General features: G+C 42.4%; 1 protein-coding gene across 1 annotated transcript in view; it reads left to right on the forward strand.

Moving 5' to 3' along the window:
- LOC307213948 (uncharacterized protein) overlaps positions 1-22,216 on the forward strand; it is a gene marked incomplete at its 5' end in the record, with an annotated part of 607,513 nt that overhangs the window by 407,989 nt on the left and 177,308 nt on the right. The gene's annotated exons all lie outside the window — the stretch shown is intronic.

Raw genomic sequence — 22,216 nt, forward strand, 5'->3', positions numbered from 1 at the left:
AAAATGTTATGGAAAAAAAGGCAAATTTTAGAATCTCAACCTGATCCCTTGCATGTTCATTCAGAGATAAATCCTACTGAGTTTAATTTGAGTTATTCTCAAGCAAATGGCATAGGATTACCCATTTATTTGTTTAATTTCTATTTTAATCCCACCATATATCCATAGATTTCTATGTTACTTACAAACATAAAAATATTAGTCAAACAATCATATAAACAAAACATACTGTTGTGCTAATTGTATAAAAACAAGGTAGTGTTGTAAAGGAAGGTTATAAGTAGGGAAACAAAGTTAATTATGTTTCCAACATGGTGTCTTCACTTTCTGCTTCTCCTACATCTGTCATAGTTGCTGTAGCTGTGATTCCTGCATTGCAGGGGGTTGAACTGGATGACCCTTGGGTCCCTTCCAAATATTCTGTGATTCTATGATTTTACATGGTGTCAGAAGTGGAGACTACTCATGTCCTGATAGCCTCACAGAACAGAACGGGGACCGTAGGATAACACTCAAAGAATCTTAGAAGCCCAGATTCTAAAACCACAGTGTTTATCATTGCTACAAGTAACAGGCAAAGGAGAGTCCAGGAATTAAGAGAAGAGAAAAGAGAGAGATGAAAGTCCTGGAACTGAGAAAACATACAAGAATATGCAACGATGATTCCAATAACCCCTTTGAACTGTGGACATCTCCACCACACCCCCAGTCTATTTCCTAGCTGCATCCCTAGCAAAATTTGGTTTCTAGTGCCCTGAAGGCTGGCTTCTTTGGATAAAAATGGCAGATAAAAACAGAAATTCAAACCAGGTTTAAAAATAATGAAGATGTTTAAAATGTCTTTCCCAATTTTCTTTTAATTTTTTTGCATACCACTCTATGGAGGACATTCCATAGACAAACTGCTCCTCTGACAGACAGGTTAGCTGAAACAGGGCCTGCAATAATGATATTACAGGGTGGGGCAGAACTGCTATGCTAGCTTTCTGGCAGGTGGGTTGTTCTTGCTTGTCTGGAGAAGGGTGAGGTGGTGAGGAAGCTGGCTCAGTGCGCATACACCAGCAGGAGTGATGGGTTGACTCTGCTGGTGTGTTTGCACCATGCCAACCTCCCCACTGCCTCAACCCTCTCCCTCCCAAGAAACCTACCAGGAAGATGGCATTGCAGCTCCATCTCACCTGGCAAGCTGTTTCTGATGCTAGATTGGCCTGTTCGGAAGTGACCTACTATGGCTCTGCTAAAGGTCAGAACAGAGCAGTATTGAAATACTGAATCATGTTTTTTCAAGGTCAAAGTAACCAATGGGCTTATTTTTAGGCCTGCCAAATAAACTGTAATTAATTAATCACCAGATATATAATTATAAGCTTTCCCCCCACTTTTCATACATAAAATGCAAATCTAGATGTGTTTGAAAAACCAATTATACGAATTAACTAATGCACCAGTAAGCACTACTAACAGTGGCTGCCCCTAGAACTTTGGAGTCATGTGGCGGGACAGAAATTGCAAAAAGTAAATAAGTAACATTCCTACCAATCAGGGAATGGGGAGTTGCAAGGCAGCATGTAATTATTTCTGCTACTCTGAAAACATGCTGAGCCCCTTGCAGTGTTACCAATTTCTAAATAATACTCCTTCTTGATAGTTGCTCTAATTAATACATTGGACTTATTAATTGTTCTCTCACATGCAAAGCAAAAGTTTGTAGGAGGTGCTTTCCCACACAAATGGGTTCTTTGATGTAATAACACCTGCAGAAAACGTGCTACACAGTGAATAATGTGTGACAGAGAACTGTAGGAGTGCATGGAAAGGCTTTTTGACTCAATACAGACAGTAGGGGCCAGATTGGTTTGAGGTGTGATGCACTACATGCATTTAAACAGGAAGTGTGTGAGAAGTTCAGCACGTGCCCAGTTGAAGGAAAGGACCATCTCACACTGAAGCAATACTTGATGAAATGTGCCTTTCTACCAAGACCCCTGTTGAGGGCTAAATGGGGAAACTTCCAGTGTTAGTTTACAGCATGGTGGCAAACCCACACCTTGGACCACAACTGCCCCTGATCTATTTTTTGCCCTCCCCATCTGATACACACATACAGTAGCTGACTACTCCTGGTGTCCCTTGTGCCATGATGTCATGATTGTGGGGGGGGGGGTCCTCAAAAATTCTCTTGGCATCACGGCATCACACAAGGGACCTACCGGAGTAGACAACTACTATATGTGTCCCCTGCTGTGATTCTGTGATGCTAAAAGGTTTTTTGTGAGACACCCCCCCAAAGGGTTGACCATGGGCCAATGAGGCCCCTGTGGGAATGTTCAGGTGGCAGGAGAGGATATATTGTTTATTAATATCCTTCCTAACTTGTGCTAGCAAGTTTCTTTACTTAGCAGAGTGCATTCCCCTTTACACAGCAGAAAACTAGATGCAAACTCGTGTGAGTTTCTTAAGACAATACACAATTCAATCTGGATTGTCCAGATTGAAATGTGTTCTAATATTTTCCTGGTAAGACCCCTTGAACCCTTCCTAAAAGAATAAAGACACCACAGTCTTATTCATAAGCAATAAAAAGGAAGTTTACTCATGATCAGGCAGAGCACAAGGCAGGCTTTAGGCCTAAAGTTACAAAGTTATACTAATAGGCTTATACCATAAAGGAGATGACCTGGGGGACTGCTTGGCTGGTAGCCAGCATTACATTCCATGAAGTTCACAAGACAAAAGGAAGATGGAAAAGAGAGAAACAGTGGCAGCATGCCTTGTCCTTTTACCAGGTCTGGAAAGGTCACGACCACCCACTATTCACATGCAAGCAAGGATGCTCCAGGCCAGGAGGAACAGTAAGTTTCGACTGGCTGGAACAAACATTCCCTTGCATGTCCACTCTAGCAAAACAAGGAATGTTGTATTTGACTGCTCCCAGTGGATTACATCTCCCAGCCTGTAAAGGGTTGGCCTGTACTGATTTATAGCTAAGGGAAATCACACAAAAACAAAACAAAGTTCAACTAATTTGCAAAAAGAAAACCTAAAGAGAATTTCATGAAGTGTGGAATTAATTAAGCTTGACTTTTGGGGACCTGGTTCTTCAACATTTCCCATCCTTTCACTTTTAACTTCAGCTATGTGACATTTTTTTCAAGTAACCACTGCATGCAATTCTGCTTCCCCAGCACAGGAGTATGCATGCACATCAAGTGTGATTGGTTTTTTAAAGGAGCCAATAAGAGAGCTACCGTCTTCCTTCCTCAACTCACATTTTCCATAGGATAATCTCGTTATCATTTAACAATTTTTGTCTGCCACTGAACTGTCCATGAAACAGAAGCAGTTTACAAAGAATATAAAATACACATTTAAATTGACAATAAAAAAATTATTGTTAAGAACAAGTTTCTAGAAAGTAAAATGTAGAGAACCAGGCAGTTAAAAAGATACATTCCAAGCAAAAATTACAGATTAAAATATGCATCAGCTTCACATGCCTAGGGAGGCTTGTCCCATCTTCTCTGAAAGCAGCCTATACACATGGGGCCCAGAGATGAAATATGTTGCTGGTTTGCACCTATGAAAAGTGTGCAAAAGGTAATGTACCTGCCTGTGTTGGAGCATGAAGGCATGCACAGCTTGCACTCCTTGAACACAGCAGTGATGCCTGGCCTTTGTGGGAATCCACTTAAAATCCTGCTTTTGCTACCTGCACACCTGGTGAAGCAGAATTACACCCTTCTCCCAGAACTTGAGAGAACTGAAGAAATGCTGAGTGTCTGCAAACAGAGCTACTGAATATGGAGCAGCAACTTCTGTAAACTAAGACAAATATATGTTTAAAACTCAGCCGGTGATTTTGTGCCAGATCCTTATTGCTTATTTATTTTATTCTTCTGTACCATCTTCCTTCAGATAGTCCAGGGCAGCTCACATGAGGCTCCCAGGCAGTTTTCCATCCCATGCACAGACGTGCTGAGCTTTAACATTGTGTGGCCTTACGTGCCCTCGAACCATTTTCATGATTTCATTAAAATGCACATCTTGCATAGGTTTGGGAGACAAGCAACTCGAGGTAAAGCTCACTGACTTGGAAGGTTAAATCATGATTTTCCATTTACAGCATAAATGGTTATTTTTCTAAATGACAACTCCATAGATGCGTTCTTGAAAGGCATGTCCTTTCTGCCTCTTTCATCACCAATATAAATGTCCCTCCAGTTAGCATTTAACATGGTTCATCATTTTTGGATGTCTGTGGCAGACCAGAATCCATCTTGTTTTCTCATAGCTGTCTTGACTCTACACTACCAAATCGTTGATTTTTATTTTATTTTATTTTTTTGTCAGTAAAACAAGCTAGCAAGATGTGCAGAAATGGCTTGGGAGAATAAAAATATACTTCTTTCCTTTAAAGTCTTCATTATAGTTTGAAACTTCAGCTACTTCTAGAGATCTGATTTCAGATATTTGGCATATTTTATATCTTGATTGCAATGCTGTGTTGGGCATAATGATGAAGATGGACAATATCTCCTAATGAAACATTTTGTATCATTAGCAACTATGATAGCATGTGCTTTTTGCTAATGCCTATACTATTAATGCCTACACAATTGCAATCTTAGTTATAATAACAGAGCTCTGCCAACCTGGTCTTTGAGATCTGCAGTGGAGGCGCATTTCATGGTATAATGACTTAGACTAGAGCCTTCTCTATAATACCACCCTGCTTTTATAATTGCTTCCCTGTGGACATGTGTCCATCATCCTCAATGCAGATCTTTCATTGACAACCCACCCCCAACGCCCAGGCTTTTAGAATATATTTAACCTCTCCACTTTGTTGTTGTTGTTACCAGGAGTTAATAATTGTTGGTATAAATATATTTTGATTAATGAAGTTACTGATGTTAAGTGTGTTTAATTGTTTTTAGAATGTACTGTGATGGTGGTCCACAAATGGGATGAATTGACAAGCAAATAAATAACATGCTCATTAATTGTTTTCACAATGACTCTATGAGTTTGGTATGAAAGTGACTAGTCCTAGGTCCCAACTGAGCTACGCAGATGAGAGGCAATATGAACCCAGGTAAAAATTGGTCCAAGTCCAGTATTCTGCCCAATGCACAGGAATTCTATGGCACAGTAAATACAAACCTGTTTATTTTTGCATGAGGTTGGTTAGGCTAGATGCATGAAACAGCATTCTGAATTCTGAAACAGCAGCAGTCAGGGACATCCCAAGGTATTTTCATGCCTGAGCCAAGGACAAGATGGCACCCCCATTCCATGTTCAGGTGGTGCCTGTGTTGGCAGTTCATTCATGCTCGAGACTGATGAAGTCCTCTTCTAGAACTGAAGGCAGAAGGCTTGTGGGGGAAATGCAAGGAGGGCACTCAACTCTGTACTCCAAAAAGTTGTGACCACTCCCCACTTCCCAGCATCTAACACCTGAGGCAACCACCTCTGTCTGCCCAATGGTAGCACTGGCCCTAGCAGCAGCCCCAGCACCAGGGAGCCTGGCTCATGCTGGGTTGTAAGCTTGGTGCTAGTGAAAGTCTGTTTCTCTATGCTGTGCACTTGAAGAATACAACTTGGCAAGTCTACTGGCAAAACCACAAAAGCCCTTAAGTACAAATTTGTAGATACAAGATGTCTGTCTGTGCAAGTTCTCACAGAGAAAGGTCTGCTTGAGCAAGATGATCTGCTAGAGGTACTACTTCAATGCTAACTTAAATTAGCACATATGGTAATTGAATGCAACCCATGGTTTTCTAGAGCACTTGACAGCATCTCATATGCAATGAGTCCTGGAACATGTAATTTCCAGGATTTCTGACATCCCTGTTCAGGCACTCATGGGTATAGTCAAGGGGGACAGGGGGGCAGCTGCCCCCCAATCAATAAAAATACACAGCAAACTGTGGTTCTACCCCCACTAACAAAAGCCTGAACCTTCCTAAAAATCTGGAAAAGCTGAGTTCTGACTGCTGAAATTCTGAGGTACAAATCAGTCATTAACATAATATTAGAAGCATAATATTTTCTGGTTGCCATTTTTGTTCGTGACCTTTCCGTGAATGCTGTGGCATTTGCTACATACTTCATATTTCAGCTCAGTCAGAACCCCTGTCAGAAAAACACACAAAAAGGTGACATTTAAGAACACTCATAACAACAAAAAAATATTTTTGTAATTTTTGTATTTCCCCCCCTCAAAGTATGACCAGGAAACACTGATTAAATAGCTTCAGATTTGAACAGCAAGGAGTTGTGTCTCCTTGTCTTCACTGAACTCATGGATGCCAGGAGCAGCCCAATATATTTCCCTTGCTGAGGGACAAAGGCAAATGGCATCCCCCTTTCATATCAAGGTGTGTAGTACCCAAAACTGGTGATTTCAAGCAGAAAATCACACAATTCCCTTACCTGCTCTTGGCAGTAAAAATGGAACAACAATAATAAATCCAATAATGGATAATTTGCTGCCCTTTCATAACACCTCAGATCATGTCCCTGAGGTGGTTACCTCACTACCTAATGGCAGGCTAGGCCCTGATGGATGTAATGGAACATGAGGAATCAGATAATCTCTAGCTTCTTCACAACTGTTGAGCTTTCCCATGGACAGTTATCAGATTATGTTGGCTTCTTCGCATTTCACGTTCCCTTTCCCTAATGGGGGACCATGGGTGCTTTAAGGCTCATCCTGCTTATTTTGGAATCTGGTTTGGTTAAAGGAGCAACTGGTGCAGTGAGACAGGGCTGCAGAGTAGCCCTTCGTACACTGGCATCACTGTCATGTACAGGAAGAGGGGTGAGGCAGAATGGTGGTGAGTTTGGGGCTGCACAGGGGCTCTACTGGAGCCGTTCTAGCCCATTCCTCACCTTGCTGCCACATACGTGGATGTTTGCATTTATATTCTTTCCCCATCCACACAAAACGTTTGTAGTAGCATACCAGGTCATTGCAAGTGTGCCTGTCCAATCCGAGTGAAGGGAATTTAGGGGTGAGAAGTCCTGATTCCTGTTATGAGTCCCTTGGAGGTAAATTCAAAGGCATGGTAGCTTATGTCTTCTCTATCTGATATTGTAAACCTAAATCCTGAATGCCACAATACAGTAATTCATCGGATTAATTCTGAGTAAATAGATTGCATGCATTTTGCAAACTAAGGCTCCAAAGCAGCTATGTAGCCTCATACAAGCTGGGCTCTCCTGCTGTCAAACACAGGAAGGGAAATGTATTGTGTGAGCTCCATCTGCCCTAGCTAACAATGGGCTTCCAGGGAGCATGCAGAGTTTTGGGACTGCATATCGGGAAGCAAGTTTTTCAGGAAGTACTATATGCAACAGCATCCATTTAAAGTACAATCCTCCTATTATGATTGCATACTTGAGAATAAAAGGAAGATAAGGATAACATGATATTCCATTTTCTCAATACACAAGAAAAACAATACAATTGATTGAAGCTTGAAATTCACTGAATGCAGTTAAGATAATATGAAAACAGTGGCATTTTTGCAGTTCAGTTCTCATGGAAAGTGCAAATTACATTCACCTTTACATGCAAACTGAATGTTCTTCCCCTACCCAGAAGTGAATGTGGCTCTTGGGATGACAAAGCCCTTTAGTAGCATCACTACAAGTTGGGATAGATGGACCAATGATCTCACTCTACATAGGGTAGTTTCATGTAAAGAGCAGCCACACAATAATTCAGTTTAGCCTCCCAAATGGATTTTACCATAGTTTGAAAACAGAGAAGAGATGACAGCTCCCCCCTGCTTTAAAAAGAAGCACATCAACATTAAAAACTGCATGACTAGAAGTAGTTCTGAGATCTTTGATCCAAGAAGTTCTATTTCTAGTAAAGATAATAGAACAATTACTCATCATGTCTATTTGTAGGGTTCGTTTGCATACAAAATTAATACGTTTAATTCAATATCAGGATGTACACAAGGAAGGTTATATTTCCTTAAAGAGTCCCCAGCTGCTGCTATCTATACTATGAATTATGCGTAGCCGAGAGTGCATTTGAACTTTTGCCACCAACAGCAAATGTTAGTTGTGGCCGTCAGAGTCTGATGGTTTACACATTCTCCTAATGTCAAGGGCATTTCTAATGATACATGAGAGATACATGCTTTCTATTAGCTTTGGAGATGTTTGCTGAGCCAGCAAGCAGATTCCTATAAGAGTCAGAGCCATACTCCCCTACCTACCAGCTCCCACTCATGTTTGCCTTTGTCCTGCTCGCATATGAGGTGGACTCAGGCCAATCGTTTTATTTCACTGTATCTTTATTTAAATTTACTCCTCATTAACTTGCATTAACTATTTCTGTACTGCACAGTTTGCACTGATCTTTCCTTGAAATGAGTGGGACTTCCTTCCAAATAAATCCTCGTGGAATTGTGCTGCTAAGTGCTCTTGCTCTTTGCTCTCATGTACACCTTGTTTGGGGGCATGAAGAAGGTTTGCCTGTTAAAATCGGTGGAGTCCTTTGCACATTAATCACGTGAGGGATCAATGAAAGGGGTGGCAGGCCACTGATCCCATCCCAGGGCTGCATGGCTCACTCGCTCAATTGTCCAGTTTCCAGAGTTTCCATGGCAACTGGAATCCTGATTGGACAGGACTGTAGCCCTTTAGAGGTGCTGTGAAGGATTGCCTGGATCAGGTGCCCATGCTCAGTACAGCCCCGTAAGCCTTTTAATTGCATGAAGCCACTTCAGAGGCTTAACTCATCAGCGCTTGCTCTTCTCTAAACAGGGGAGAAGAACTTGTAAATGCTCCAATACCACTTTTTGCTATAAAAAGTACTACATGCTTTCTCAATTTGTCCTGGCATAACTGTATATACAAGGGACGCGGGTGGCACTGTGGTCTAAACCACTGAGCCTCTTGGGCTTGCCGATCAGAAGGTCGGCGGTTCGAATCCACATGACAGGGTGAGCTCCCGTTGCTCTGTCCCAGCTCCTGCCAACCTAGAAGTTCGACAGCACGTCAAAAGTGCAAGTAGATAAATATGTACCGCTCTGGTGGGAAGGTAAACAGTGTTTCCATGCGCTGCTCTGGTTTCACCAGAAGCAGCTTAGTCATGCTGTCCACATGACCCACAAAAACTGTCTGTGGACAAACACCGGCTCCCTTAGCCAGTAAAGCAAGATGAGCGCCACAACCCCAGAGTCGTATGCGACTGGACTTAACTGTCAGGGGTCCTTTACCTTTAACTGTACATACAGCCAAGGAATCTGGAGTGTTTCAGAATACGATAAAAGGCTAAGAAAGGCAAATCTTTTAAAAGCTAGATTCTGTAGAGTTGAAATCCTTGCTGCTGCTGGTGGGGGCCTACCCAGGCACAATTCTTCTGCTCATCCAAGCTCCCCCCCCCCTTTAGGAGGAATGCTGCATTAATGTTTTCCTATTTTGATGAGCCAATATCCTGTTAAATGAGTTCTTGTTTCTTACTTGGTTATTGTCTGGTGATTAGTGGTTTAGCGTGCTTAATTAGGGGGGATACTGACACACACACACACACATTCCCTCCTGCACTCTCTATCTAGCCATTCAGATTCCCCCCACAGGCCACACTCCTTCCCTCAGGCTGACATTCACTCCCTCCTTGAGTGTATTTGCCAGGCTGTAAAATGTCATTTAACAGTGATAAAGCCTCTTTCTGGTTGGGATGAAAGATAGGCTTGTGTAGATACACATATAGGGTAAGCAAGCCTATTGCACAAAGGTATAAGTATAATAATAATAATACATATTTATATATCCATTTCTCTATTCACTTATGCCTATGGCCCTGTCCACTACTGGCATGTGACTGCAGAAAGTTCCCCGCAAGGGAAAGCAGTCACCAGGCTGAAAAGGTTTCGCTGCTCCACTTTAGGCTCCTTGTATCCATGTTGCCCCTTCATATTATTAACAGTTTCCAGCATGTGTTTTGTGTGATTATTATTGTCTTAATGGTTTTCAGCTATAGTTATGCATGGAGGCATCTTAAGTCTTCATTTCCAGAAACAGTTCCAAATACAGTAAATGCTCCATTTGGAAGGGGGGGGGGACAATTTAATATTTTCATATTGATGAAAGTATTCAGTCACCTAACAATTGTCTCTCTAGTGACAAAGAAAGTGTTTCTAAACATCTGCTACCTTTGAATAATACCCCTTTACAAAAAAAAAAGTTTTTAAAGCCAATAAAAACAATTTTTGGGCAGTCTCTCAGGTGAGCAATCTATTGGAGAAACAACTCAAGAGAACAGACAGCTGAAGGGACTGACCTGCAGGTTGAGCATTTTGTTTGCAACGCACTCAGTCACTGAATTCTGAATCACAGTGGCCATAAAAAAAAAAGAAAACAGTGTCAACTACCTAAGAGTTTATTTCCACAAAATTTGTTTATTTTATTAAGGTATTTACAGGCTCTCCCCCCCCCCGCCCCACCGTTTCCCCTTTATATGCTCAACTGGAAAAGTCAGTGGAAGACAGTGAGCTCTTAGCACCATTAAACATATTAACACAATATGCCATAAGCCTGTTAAATCATATGGGTATGTTGCTGGAGTATAACTCCTATCTATCTGTCGATCTATTTATCTATCTATGTATATATATGGCAGTATATATAGATTTATATACTGCTGTATTATAAAAAAACGCAATTGTTCACAACAAACCTACAGTAAAATCATAAAAGTTAAAATAAGTTAAAAGTAAAATAATTAAAAACAATCATCAGTAGACTATTGTGGGTGATGGACTTTTAGTTGCTTGCAAAAGCCTGGTGGAATAGAAAAGTTTTCAGCAGGTGCTTAAACAATGGAACAGAAGGTGCCTGCTAAATCTCTGTTGGCATGGTGTTCCACAGGACTGGGCTGGTGACACTAAAAGCTCAGTTTCTTGTTGTTGTTGAACAAGTCTCACCAACTCAGGAAACAAGCAGAGATGCTCTTGCAGATGATCTCATGCTACAATATAAGGTTTTCAGCCAATCCCTGAGGTATCCTGGACCTAAGTTGTTCATGGCTTTGCAAACCCAAGAACCTTGGTGATGGCTTGGTAGTAGATGTGCAGCCAGTGCGGTAGTAGATGGGCAGCCAGTCCATCTCGGCCAGAAGCTCCCTTCAGCAATCTGGTCACAGTTTTCTGCAGCAGCTTCTGAACCAGACCCAAGGGCAGCCCCACATACAACTAAGTACAGTAATCTAACCTCAAGGTTACCATTGCATGGACTAGAACATGTAACCATCCAAAACATGTAACCATAGAGCCTATGTCTTCCCAGGATTCAAACGAAGTTCATTGGCCCTCTAGTCTGCCACTGCATCCAGAAACCAATCCAAAGCTTTCACATCCTCTCCTGATTCAGATGATTCAGATAATCAAACTCAACCATTGGCCATCTGAATGGGGCTGATGGAGTCCCACAATATCTGGAGGACCACAGACGAACCTCCAGTGTGTGAGATAACCTAGGTGTTAGTTAAATATTTTAACAATAGCTTATCAAATCTTCATTCTCTATATACTCAGAGAATATGATTTTCATAGCTATTGTAACTTGAATGCACCAACACTGTATCATGTGAATACATTTTGCAGAAGATAATTTATTCTTCTTCATAATACAATCCCAACAGTAGCATCTAGACAAGGCTCAAAGTACCGTACTTGTGGCTATATACAGAAAACTAATAAAAAATGTGCTACATTTCCTGCACAGTAAAATGTCCTGCTATGACTTTTTCAATAATAATTGTGCAAAAGTGCTCTTCCCTGTTGGAGGCAGGTAACATTTATGGTGCTTTTCCAATCAAATTTGGTGAAGAAAGGCTATGGAATGCATTTTCCAAATTGCTCCCATCACAGTTCCATTAAGAACACTGTGAAAAGTACCAAAGTGTTTATTTAGCTACTTTCCTACTTTGTTGTGTTACTTTGGGAACTTGTTTAGATGTACAAGACCTGCTCTTGAAGCAAGGAGGAAGATAATTGGCCTGCCTCCTCTAGCACTCTGCTTATATGAATACCTTCAGTCATCTATTGTCTGCTCTAAGTATTATTTTCGCTCTGCCCTTGAAACACAGATCAAATAATACTGCCAATCCATATTCGTCACTGTCAGGCATTTTCCTGAGCCCTTGCATGGCTGAAAAACAATGTCCTTTGCTGGGGTTACTGTCCTCAATACTAAATTTAGACTTAATGGTTAACATTTGGGGAGAAATCCTTCTCTTTCCAAAAACGTTCCTGTTTGCTTGCTACAGAGAGAGTTAGCAGGTCCAGCCCTACCATTAGGCAAAGTAAGAAAAACCCCTCAAGCAGCATATCCTGTGGGCATCAGTGGCAATCACCCCAGCTGTTCCTCCTCAGCTCCCAAACCATTCATGACTGTTGGAGGTCAGAGCTACGTATGCCACAGGCCTGTCATTCATCCCCTAATCTCAGATGCCCTCAGGTGCACTGGAGTATGCTGTCCCATTGCTTCTGTGCATAAGAATTGGGGGCGAGGGGCAACAAAATGCCTTGGGCCAACCCAGAGAGCTGGTGTAGCATAGTACCTGAAAGACTGAATTTTGAATCAGATCTCACCTCTGCAATGAACTCTGCAACAATACCTCCATAAAGAAAGGGCAGTACGAAAATACTGGTGTTTCTAGGTTTTTATGATAAAAGTAAAATCACCTAACACAATAGCCTCTGGACTGATTTGTCTGAATTTTGGCAAGTTTCCTGCTGAGGGACACCTCACTCATATGCCCTGATTTAAAATGTATTGCCCACAAAACAGACACAAAAAGTCTGTTTTTACACCCTAAAATGGTAAAGTCTGCCCTTGCAGGAGAACTGCTGCACCTAACTTTTTGAAATTTGGCAGTCTTTATTCCCCCTCAGGAGAAGCAAACATGTCTACTATTTGCATACAATTCTTGCAGTAACTTTAAAAGTTGGGGACCTGTTTTCAAAAGCACACACACACAAACATACATATTAAAGATTCCCACACAGAGAAGACCTCCTTAGCTCTGCATTTAATCCACTTTGGACAGGCAGGCTCTTTTGTGTGCAAACCTCTTCCGCTTACGTGAAAATGATCAGTTTTGGTTTCTCTGTTATAGTCAATGGAGGCAAAACCAGCTTCAGATCACATTTGGACCTGACTAATGAACTGAACTGCAGTGACAGAGAACAGATTAAAAAAAGATTAGTAGACCTGTTCCATGAGGCAGAGACCCCACCCCAGGTGCCCCCCTGACCTACTTCCTCTACCGGTGGTGAAGAAGGGACAGCAGCAGAGGCACCGATTTCTGGCAAGATTCTTGAGATCCTGTCATGGGCCAGGAATCAGCTTCACTTGCTGAACAGCAGCCTGAAGGGGAAGAAGGGGGTGACTTTACCTGCAGCTGATCAGCCTTCAAGGACTCAGAGGAGAAGGCCCTGATGAGAATCAGCTGAGTTCAGCCTTCGTAAGCAGAGCTTCCAGCAGCAGTCAAATGCTGGGAGCTCCAGTGGTTCCTGGTCTAGCCATGTTGCTGCCTGCTCATCTGGACCCTGGACCTCTGACCCCATTGTCATGGGTTTCCCTGACCCCTGGACCACCAAACCATGTGGATTGCTGTTCGCCTGACCCTAGGACTGCACCTGACTTTGGATGCTGACTCCTGCTTCCAGGTAAGTATACCTCAGAGACTTCCCTAGTTGCCTGATCTCCCCCTCCACTGAGCTCAGTAATGAGACTACAAGATATTGCCAGAAATCAGCATAGCTGTTAGTGCTGCTTCTCTGTCGCCAGCTCTGGCAGTGGCACGTGGAAGGTGCAGGGCAATGTAGCACTTCTTGTTTCCTTTCAAGTGGCAAAACATGATGTGCCACCCCTGGAGACTAGGCTTCCAAATGCTACAGGTACAAGGAAAATCTTGTGGTACCTGCACACTCCTAGTAAATACGTTTTATGATTTAGAATCTGTTTAGATCAGAAGCTGCTGATCTGGTGCTCTCTATTCCCATCTGCTGACACGGGTGGGAATTCAGCAGTCAAACAAGCCAAGATGTGCTGACAGAGAATTATTGATGGCACACCTGTGCCATTCCCAGTACCTTTTAATTTTGGAATAGCTTTGTTGTCTGTCAGGTTTGGAACCCTTTGTGTGGAAACAACTGTTTCTTCAGTATGTGATATTCTGAAAAACAAGTCTCCAGATATCTCATCCATACTTAGGCTTGGAATGGATGGATATGTCACTGAGCAAAAATAAGTGGGTTAATGGAAGCTGTAGCCACCAAATTTCTCTGTCAAGAATCTCCCTCATTTCAGGAGCTACTTTCTGCTTTTGGAGACTTGATGACAGCTTGAACAGGATATTTCTATGCTTGTAGATCTCCTGAGGAGTCAGCAGCCTTGATGTGGATGGTCCTGAAATTTGCCCATTTACCAAATGTACCCTTCAGCTTTTTCTATCCTTTTCCTCTCTTTGTGTTTGCCTGCTGCTCTCCTCAGAACACGCCGGCAGGCCTCGTAAACACTCGAAAAACGTTAACTTTCCTACTTTCACACCCGCCTTCTCCTTCTCTCTTGGAGCCTGTTTCTGATGTGGAAATATGTTTGCTGAGAGGAAGTAGATAAAAAGTCCCATAATGTTTAGAGCCATTAGCGCAGGGGCTGTGACTGAAAGGTACTTTTGTTTTAATTGAAACCAGCCAAAGATGGGGCCGCAGCAATGTTCTGGAGCAATTGCTTCCCTCCCAGAAGCTTCTCCTACTGAGAACCCCCCTCCAATTGTGTTTTCATTTTGCCGTGCTTTTTTTAAAAAAACAACACCACCACACAGTGTGGGGGTTTAGTGTCAGAATTACTGAAAGAGAAAAAGTTCCTAGCACTTGTGTATCTTCTGCCTTCCCCTACTCATTTTCCTTTTCAACAGCTCTGGGTTTCAAATCCCCAGAAAAAATTGTAAACTCAGGCGAGTTTTAAAAGCAGTTGTATCTGTTCCCTGGAGACAGCTGCCAAGAGGCAATCTCTCAGAAGAATTCTCCCATTGCCATGAATGAGGCATGCACAACTCTGAGTTATAGCCTGTATGTACTGTATGTATGCCCCTCCACATGTTGCCCAACTTTCCTGTGCTGCAATCTTTGCCATATATATATATATATAGAGAGAGAGAGAGAGACAGACAGACAGACAGACAGACAGACAGACAGAGACATCACATTTCCTATTCCTATTCTGATGTCTTTTGTACAAAGCTAACTTTAACCTCGCAGCTGTCAAACAGGATATGGCATTTAGGCTGAGAAAGATAGATGAAACGGAGACTGTCCTTTATGCGATTTTCTTGCCCAAATTAAATTCCACACTAAAAGAGAAAAGAAATAGCTCTCCTTCATGAGACAGAAGGAAATTGGGATGTATATCATATTTGTTCTTGTTCTTGTGACCGAGTCATAAAGTGAGTTCTTCCTGCATGCACAATGCTTCTGTATTACAGGCACCTTGTCAATCCCCAAGATAAAGTCTCCGGCGACATCTGCCACCTTCACGCATTCAGCAAAAGCACTTGTTTGAAAGGCACAATGGAAAGGAAGGGAAAGATGGAAAGCAGTGATATATAATGTTAGGGTTCCCCCACCTCCCATTATCTTGCCCTGCCTCTTAGCATTATGTAGCAGATATGTTGGTTGGGTTTTGAGGACCCTGCACTTTAAACTCCTGTGTTTGGCTGTTGCTGAATAACATCCCAAATCCTGTAATTTCGAGTTAGTGCTCTAAGCCCTGCCATTAACTGAGATTCTAGTGTGCTAAAGAAGAACAGTGAGGAATGTTCTCTTGTCATGTCGTGCACAGTAAATCTGTAATAAAGTGAAGCTGGCAATCCAACTGGCTGGTAGAAATCTGGCACAAAGAAAATTAAAGTGCTGAAGTGTCTTTCAGCACAATTCTATACATATCTCTACATAGAAGTCCCACTGATTTCGAGGGAGCTTATTCCCTGAGTATAAGATTGCAGACTTAGAGGCTTTTTGCACACTGGCACACTTCAAATCAAACCCATATACCCAAAGGCTTTGTTTTCTCCTCCACCAGCATGCATTGCAAACTGCTTCTGAATCTCAAGCTTTAAAAGCAGTGTGTGATTTGGTGAAGATGTGTTTCATATGGACTGCAAAGTGAGGGAATTTTAAAAAGCCCACTGAGCACACATACATCCTTAGGAACACCTAAAACAGCATTATGGATCAGAACCGTAATGTTCTCTCCATGTGTCTCCCTTTCTCTTGTTTTCTCTGTTACACTTCATGAACATAGCATGGTACGCTCTTGATGTCCGAAGATTAAATAATTTTTAAAAATAGTTTCTAAGTGGGGTTTGATCTCTAGGTCTCACTGTGTGTATACCAGATGATAGGATGTCCTGAATTTCATTGGAGAAATGTTGAAGGTTGTGGTAGGATGTCCCTGTTTTCACTGGAGCCTATGGAGTTATGTGACACCCCCCCCCCCCGCTAAGGAGATAACTATACAACTTTTAGAAGACATCTGAAAGCAGCCCTATATAGAGAAGTTTTTTTAATGTTTAATGTTTTATTATGTTTTATATGTGTTGGAAGCTTCCTAGAGTGGCTGGGGCAACCCAGACTGATGGGCAGGATATCATCTTCACCATCATCATCATTGAATAGGATGCTCCTATTTTCATCGGAGAAATGTTGGAGGGTATATCTGTTGTGGGTGAACATATCAGACGACACAGTGATTCTTCAGACAGCTCTTGTTTATTCATAGGCCAGAACAGAACTGGTCTGAAGGGTTCAGCCAACCTGCTTATATAGAGCACAACTACAAAGCAACAGCAACAACTTTCTGTAACTAGCCAATCACTGAACGTCACTTTCAATTCCTTATTTGCATATGCGGACCTGAGTGAAAACTATCTACAGTATCCCCCTGCTGGCCCAGGGTGAGAACTTCAGTACATAAAAATATCAACAAATTTACAAAGGATGTAGATGGCTGTATTGAACTCCATCTCACAGATTGATTCTTTTTCAGCACTAGCCAAGATTTGGGGTGGGACAGAGTACGGGAGCAGAAGTGTATGGGGGAAAACCAGAGATATGCCAAGAGACTGTAAAAATCCCTGTCTTTATGCCGTTGGGGTAGCTAGGCATCATGGGAACACTTCCTGATACTCATGGACAGAGGTACAAGAGATTTAGCAGCTTCCAGGTCTTATTGGCCATTCTGTGATGTCAATGGGCACATAAATGACCTTTCTTGGGTTCAGTTCAGAAATACAGGCTTTCAAGCGGATGCTGAAATGGGTCCAAGCAAACAGACTCCTAGGGATAAATTCGTAAGATAAAGGTCATGAACATGGGCTTCCTGATGACATTTGGTTGACTACTGTGGTAACATGATGCTGGACTAGATGGGCCTTTGGTCTGAGTCAATTGGTTCTTCTTAAGTTCTTATCTGGCAACCAGACCTCCAGACATCAGTAACTCTTGATATTTTGTGTATTTTTAAAATTTAAGGCCAAACTCGAAAATAAGGTTTCAAATCTATCTCTAGTTACAGGTAGGTAGCTGTGTTGGTCTGCCGTAGTCGAAACAAAATAAAAAAATCCTTCCAGTAGCACCTTAGAGACCAACTAAGTTTGTTATTGGTATGAGCTTTCGTGTGCATGCATACTTCTTCAGATACACTGAAATCTATCTCTGACCACTGTTGTTTTCTCTTAGAGTTTTGACTTCTGTCCCGTGGATGCTTCAGACATTTACAAAAAGATATACACCGGTAGTAAGAGAACCTTTGAGGGCCTCCGGCCTGCAACAACAAATCTTATGTGAGTAGAACCCTGGTGCTTTTCTTTCTTGAAAGTTGTCGAGCATTTTTGTGGAAAGGCTGTAGGTCACTGGTAGAATGCAGGCTTTTTTTCATGCAAATGGTCCTGGGTTCAATCCCTATTATCTCTAGGTAGGGCTGGAAAAACCCCCTGAAGAACTACTGCCAGCCAGTGTAACTAATACTGAACTAAATAGACCAATGGTCTAACTTTGTATATAGTAATTTCTTATGTGAGCTCTGTTCCAGCCTTCAAATGGACATGTGGATGACAGCAGTGGAGACAACATATACCCTCCTTCCTTCCCACCACCCAGTGAAATCATACCTGGAAAGGACAATTGAGGGCAAAGGATAAACCTGTGTAGAGGTGTGAGCAAGTGAAGCCAGGACCTGACCGTGAACACTGACGGAGGTGGTTTTCTCTTCCCAACTCCCCCCCCCCCCAGTTATTTTATTTATTTGTTTTAAAAATGGGTTCAGCCTTATATGCTCAACTTGAGAAATAACGTTTTCACTCAAGTTGAACTTGGTGCTCATTTTCCCTTTGATTTGTGGCAGGTTCATATGAAGGTGTTACATTTGACAATGCTAAGTTATTTGTGGAATGTTTTTAAAAGGGTTCTTCTGAGGGGCAAACTCATTTTTTAGAATGTGAAAAGCAAGGACATTGCTTCCTTGTTTAGAAATTGTTTTTTTTTTAATTAGATCCCCCCCATTGTCCTGATTTAACAAAGTCAGTGCACCTACAGGATAATGAGTACTCTCAAGGGAGAAGGAAAGACACCTCTTTTGGACTTTTCCAACATTATCTTTCCGAATCTTAAGCAGGATATGTGAAAATTGCTTAACAGGTGACCCAGAACACAATTGCTAGAGGTATATTATCATCAGTCTTGGAAGTTATGCTTTATAAAGGTTACTGATAATATGCTGGTGGTTTCTTTTTTTAAAGCACAAAGGTCATGCTCAAAGATAACAACAGCAACAATTACACAAAAATTAGCTTCTAACTTTAATAAAATAAGCTTCGGTATATCAGAGGGGGAATGCAGAAGAGTGCAGCTCTTGGATCTCTCCCCCCCCCCCCGAAATAGGAGAGCACCATGGCAGTTGATAGATCCTCCTTGCTGGGACAAGTGAACAAGCTGGTCAAGCTTGTTTCTGACAGGTTAGCGGAAAGGAATTCATATAACGAGGAGAACAATCAAGCAAAGCTAAAGGCTTCTTTCCTCCTCTTTGACAGGGTTTCTAGTTCACACTAGCAGTTTAAATTAAGGGCCTTCTTTGCAAGTTGGCTTGCATTTCTAATTAAAAAAACTAAAACTTGCATTTCAACGTACTGAAGGGGTAGATCCACACCATACATTTAAAGCACATCAGTGCACATTTAAAATACATGCCTTTCCCCCATGGAATCCTAGGAGCTGTAGTTTGTTACGAAAACTGTGAATGGTTGGTTGGGGGTGGGGGAATTACAGTTCCCGGGATTATTTCGGGGAATTTGTATGCATTTGATGAATGTGTTTGATATAATGTTTTTCATGTAGTGCTCTGAATACAGATATGATATGGTCACATGTTTTTAAGTGATGTTTAATGTATGGTGTGGATCTTCCCGAGGTCTTTGCCATCCAATGTGTTTTGCAAGTTGAACCTATGCAGCCAAAAGTTGCTGAAATCAGTTAAGTTGCCTCCCAGGAAATGGTGCAAAGGATTGCTGTTGTCATGACTGGGTGTTAGGCCACGTATGGCTGTTCCTTGGTGTGTGTGTGTATGTCTGTCTGTCTGTATGAAAATGAATGAACACGGCTGCCTGCATTTTAGACTCTCCTTGGGGTATGTGGCTATGGAGGCTGTGATGATGAACCCCATTCCTCTTACCTTTTTCTGTCTCTCACCCCCAATTCATTCACTTTCTATAAGCATGTTTAGGAAAAATGCCTCATCCTTAGAGTCATACAGATTAGTACTCCACTGAGTTCTAAATACTGTGTGAGCTAAGAATTAGATTCTTGGGACTGACGTTGGATCAAAAAGAAATGTAATTAGGACTCGGAGCACCCTGCCTTGCTCAGACTATAGATCTTTTGCCCAGAATATCTGTAGAATGCCAGTGAAGTTTGGGGGATTTTTGAACGCTTCTAGCTGAGGGGTGTCTTTCTGTGTAGATGAAGCCAACTGAGAAAATCTTGAGTATATTTAGCTTTCCATGTCTTTGGAAATTTCTTCTCCTAGCGTGAACTCTGAAAAGCATAGTGATAGATTGGCATCAGCTCAGTTTGATGCAGGGACCTAAAGTGCACTCAGATTTAGATTAGAGGAAGGAATTGCTGTGGAAGAGGAGAGAAAAAAGCACATAATAATATTGAAAGCAGGTGGGGGACATCTACGGTGCCTTATGGATGTCTTAACCCAGTCGTTCTTGTCTACACATGAGGAGCAGGAGGGGCTTTCACTGATCCCCCTCCCATCACATCACTGTTCTCCAGCAGCACTGTTCTCCATCCATCAGATATTGGTCTGTACATGTGGCACCCTACTGTACTTGTGATTAAGAACCATGTTTGATCAGAGTTCAAAATTGCATGTGGAGCAAGCTTGAACACAAGTTCTTAAAGTTACAGCCACTGTCAACGGTCGTTCTGACTGATACCCCTGGGATAAAGAGTACCCCATTCCCTAAAGCAACACCCTCCCAACCCTCCAAAAACATCAGACCCAGAAGGAGTAGAGGAGGTAGCAATGCCTAGGCCAAGAGGACAGGGCAGCTCCTGAGTTATTTCCCTCAGACCTGATGGTAGTTACTCTTCACTGAAGGAGGTTTGATGGAGTGACCCTGATCCCTTGCCAACACCAGTGACAGTGTTGCCTGTTTTGCCTTCCCCAGAAGCTCTCTTCCACCCCAGAACAGATCCAGTTGTTGACAGGCACCACCTATAGCAGGTAAAATTGTACTTAATGTAAAAACGGTTAGGTCAGAATCAAGGTGTTACTATTGGTATATGTTATGTACTAAGTTGAATAGGATACAAAAGGCAGCAGTCTGATTGGTCCTAGAACAATAGGATCCAAAATGCAGCAGTCTGATTAGTCCTAGAACAATAGGATTCAGAATGCAGCAGTATTATTGGTCCTAGAACAATGCAGCACTATGATTGATCTGCAGGAGCCACCCAATCCAGCTACAGGTGGAAGTGAATCCACAACCTGATTGGCCTACAGGAGAATCCCAGAATTAGCCAATCACTTGCGGCCCATTGTGTAAATAATGTATATAAAGCAGATATTTTGGGGGGAACTTTCATTCCTCACTACTATGAACTGAATAAAGAGCATGAAATCCACACTCGACTCCGGGTATATTTCAGTATATAAAGCCCTTAACAACTTTACCTACCTATATGCCCACTCAACTTCTGTGATTGGTGGAACTGGTATTGTTACAGGTGCCACATAATACCTGTTCCAAATTTGTAAGAACTCAACCTTTTAGTGTGGCAGCACCTACACTTTAGAACTCCCTGTCTAAAAACATTTTTTATATATTTAGAAAGCTGGTGTGAGTTTTAATTTGACCGGACACAGGTTAGAGCTCAACGTTGAGCCTACCAAGTGGCGATAGCGACGGCGAAGAAGAATTTCTTCACCGCCTCTATTGCATCTGCAGAAAACAGCAGCAGGAGACTTTTTCAGGTGGTTCACAATTTAGTGGAACCACCTGCAACATCGGGGCCCAGTACGGGCCACATGTTCTCCTGCAATGATTTTGCAAAGTTTTTTGCAGATAAAATCGCTCAGATTCGGGAAGAAGTAGACTCCACCGTGGGAGCAGGGCCGGGGCGGGAGAGTGCTAGAGTTCTGTCTAGTCAAGTTGAGTGGGATCAATTCCAATCTGTTACCTCCGAGGATGTGGACAGGCTGCTTGGACGAGTGAAGCCAACCACCTGTCTCCTGGATCCTTGCCCATCCTGGCTTATAAAAGCTAGCCGGGAAGGACTGGGCGATGGGCTTCGTGGGGTGGTGAATGCTTCCCTCCGTGAGGGAGCCTTCCCAGACCCGCTGAAAGAGGCGGTTATTAAACCGCTTCTTAAAAAACCATCTTTAGATGCGGCCACGATGGCCAACTATCGCCCAGTTTCAAATCTTCCATTCTTGGGCAAGGTGACTGAGCGAGCGGTTGCCGAACAACTCCAGGCACGCCTGGAAGAAGCGGACCATTTGGATCCCTTCCAGTCGGGATTCAGGCCTCATCATGGGACTGAAACTGCCTTGGTCGCACTGGTTGATGATCTTCGGCGGGCTAGGGACAAAGGTGAGAGCTGTTTCCTAGTTCTGCTGGATC

The sequence above is a fragment of the Podarcis cretensis genome (genome assembly GCF_951804945.1).
Source record: "Podarcis cretensis genome assembly, chromosome: 4".
Classification (NCBI taxonomy): Eukaryota; Metazoa; Chordata; class Lepidosauria; order Squamata; family Lacertidae; genus Podarcis; species Podarcis cretensis.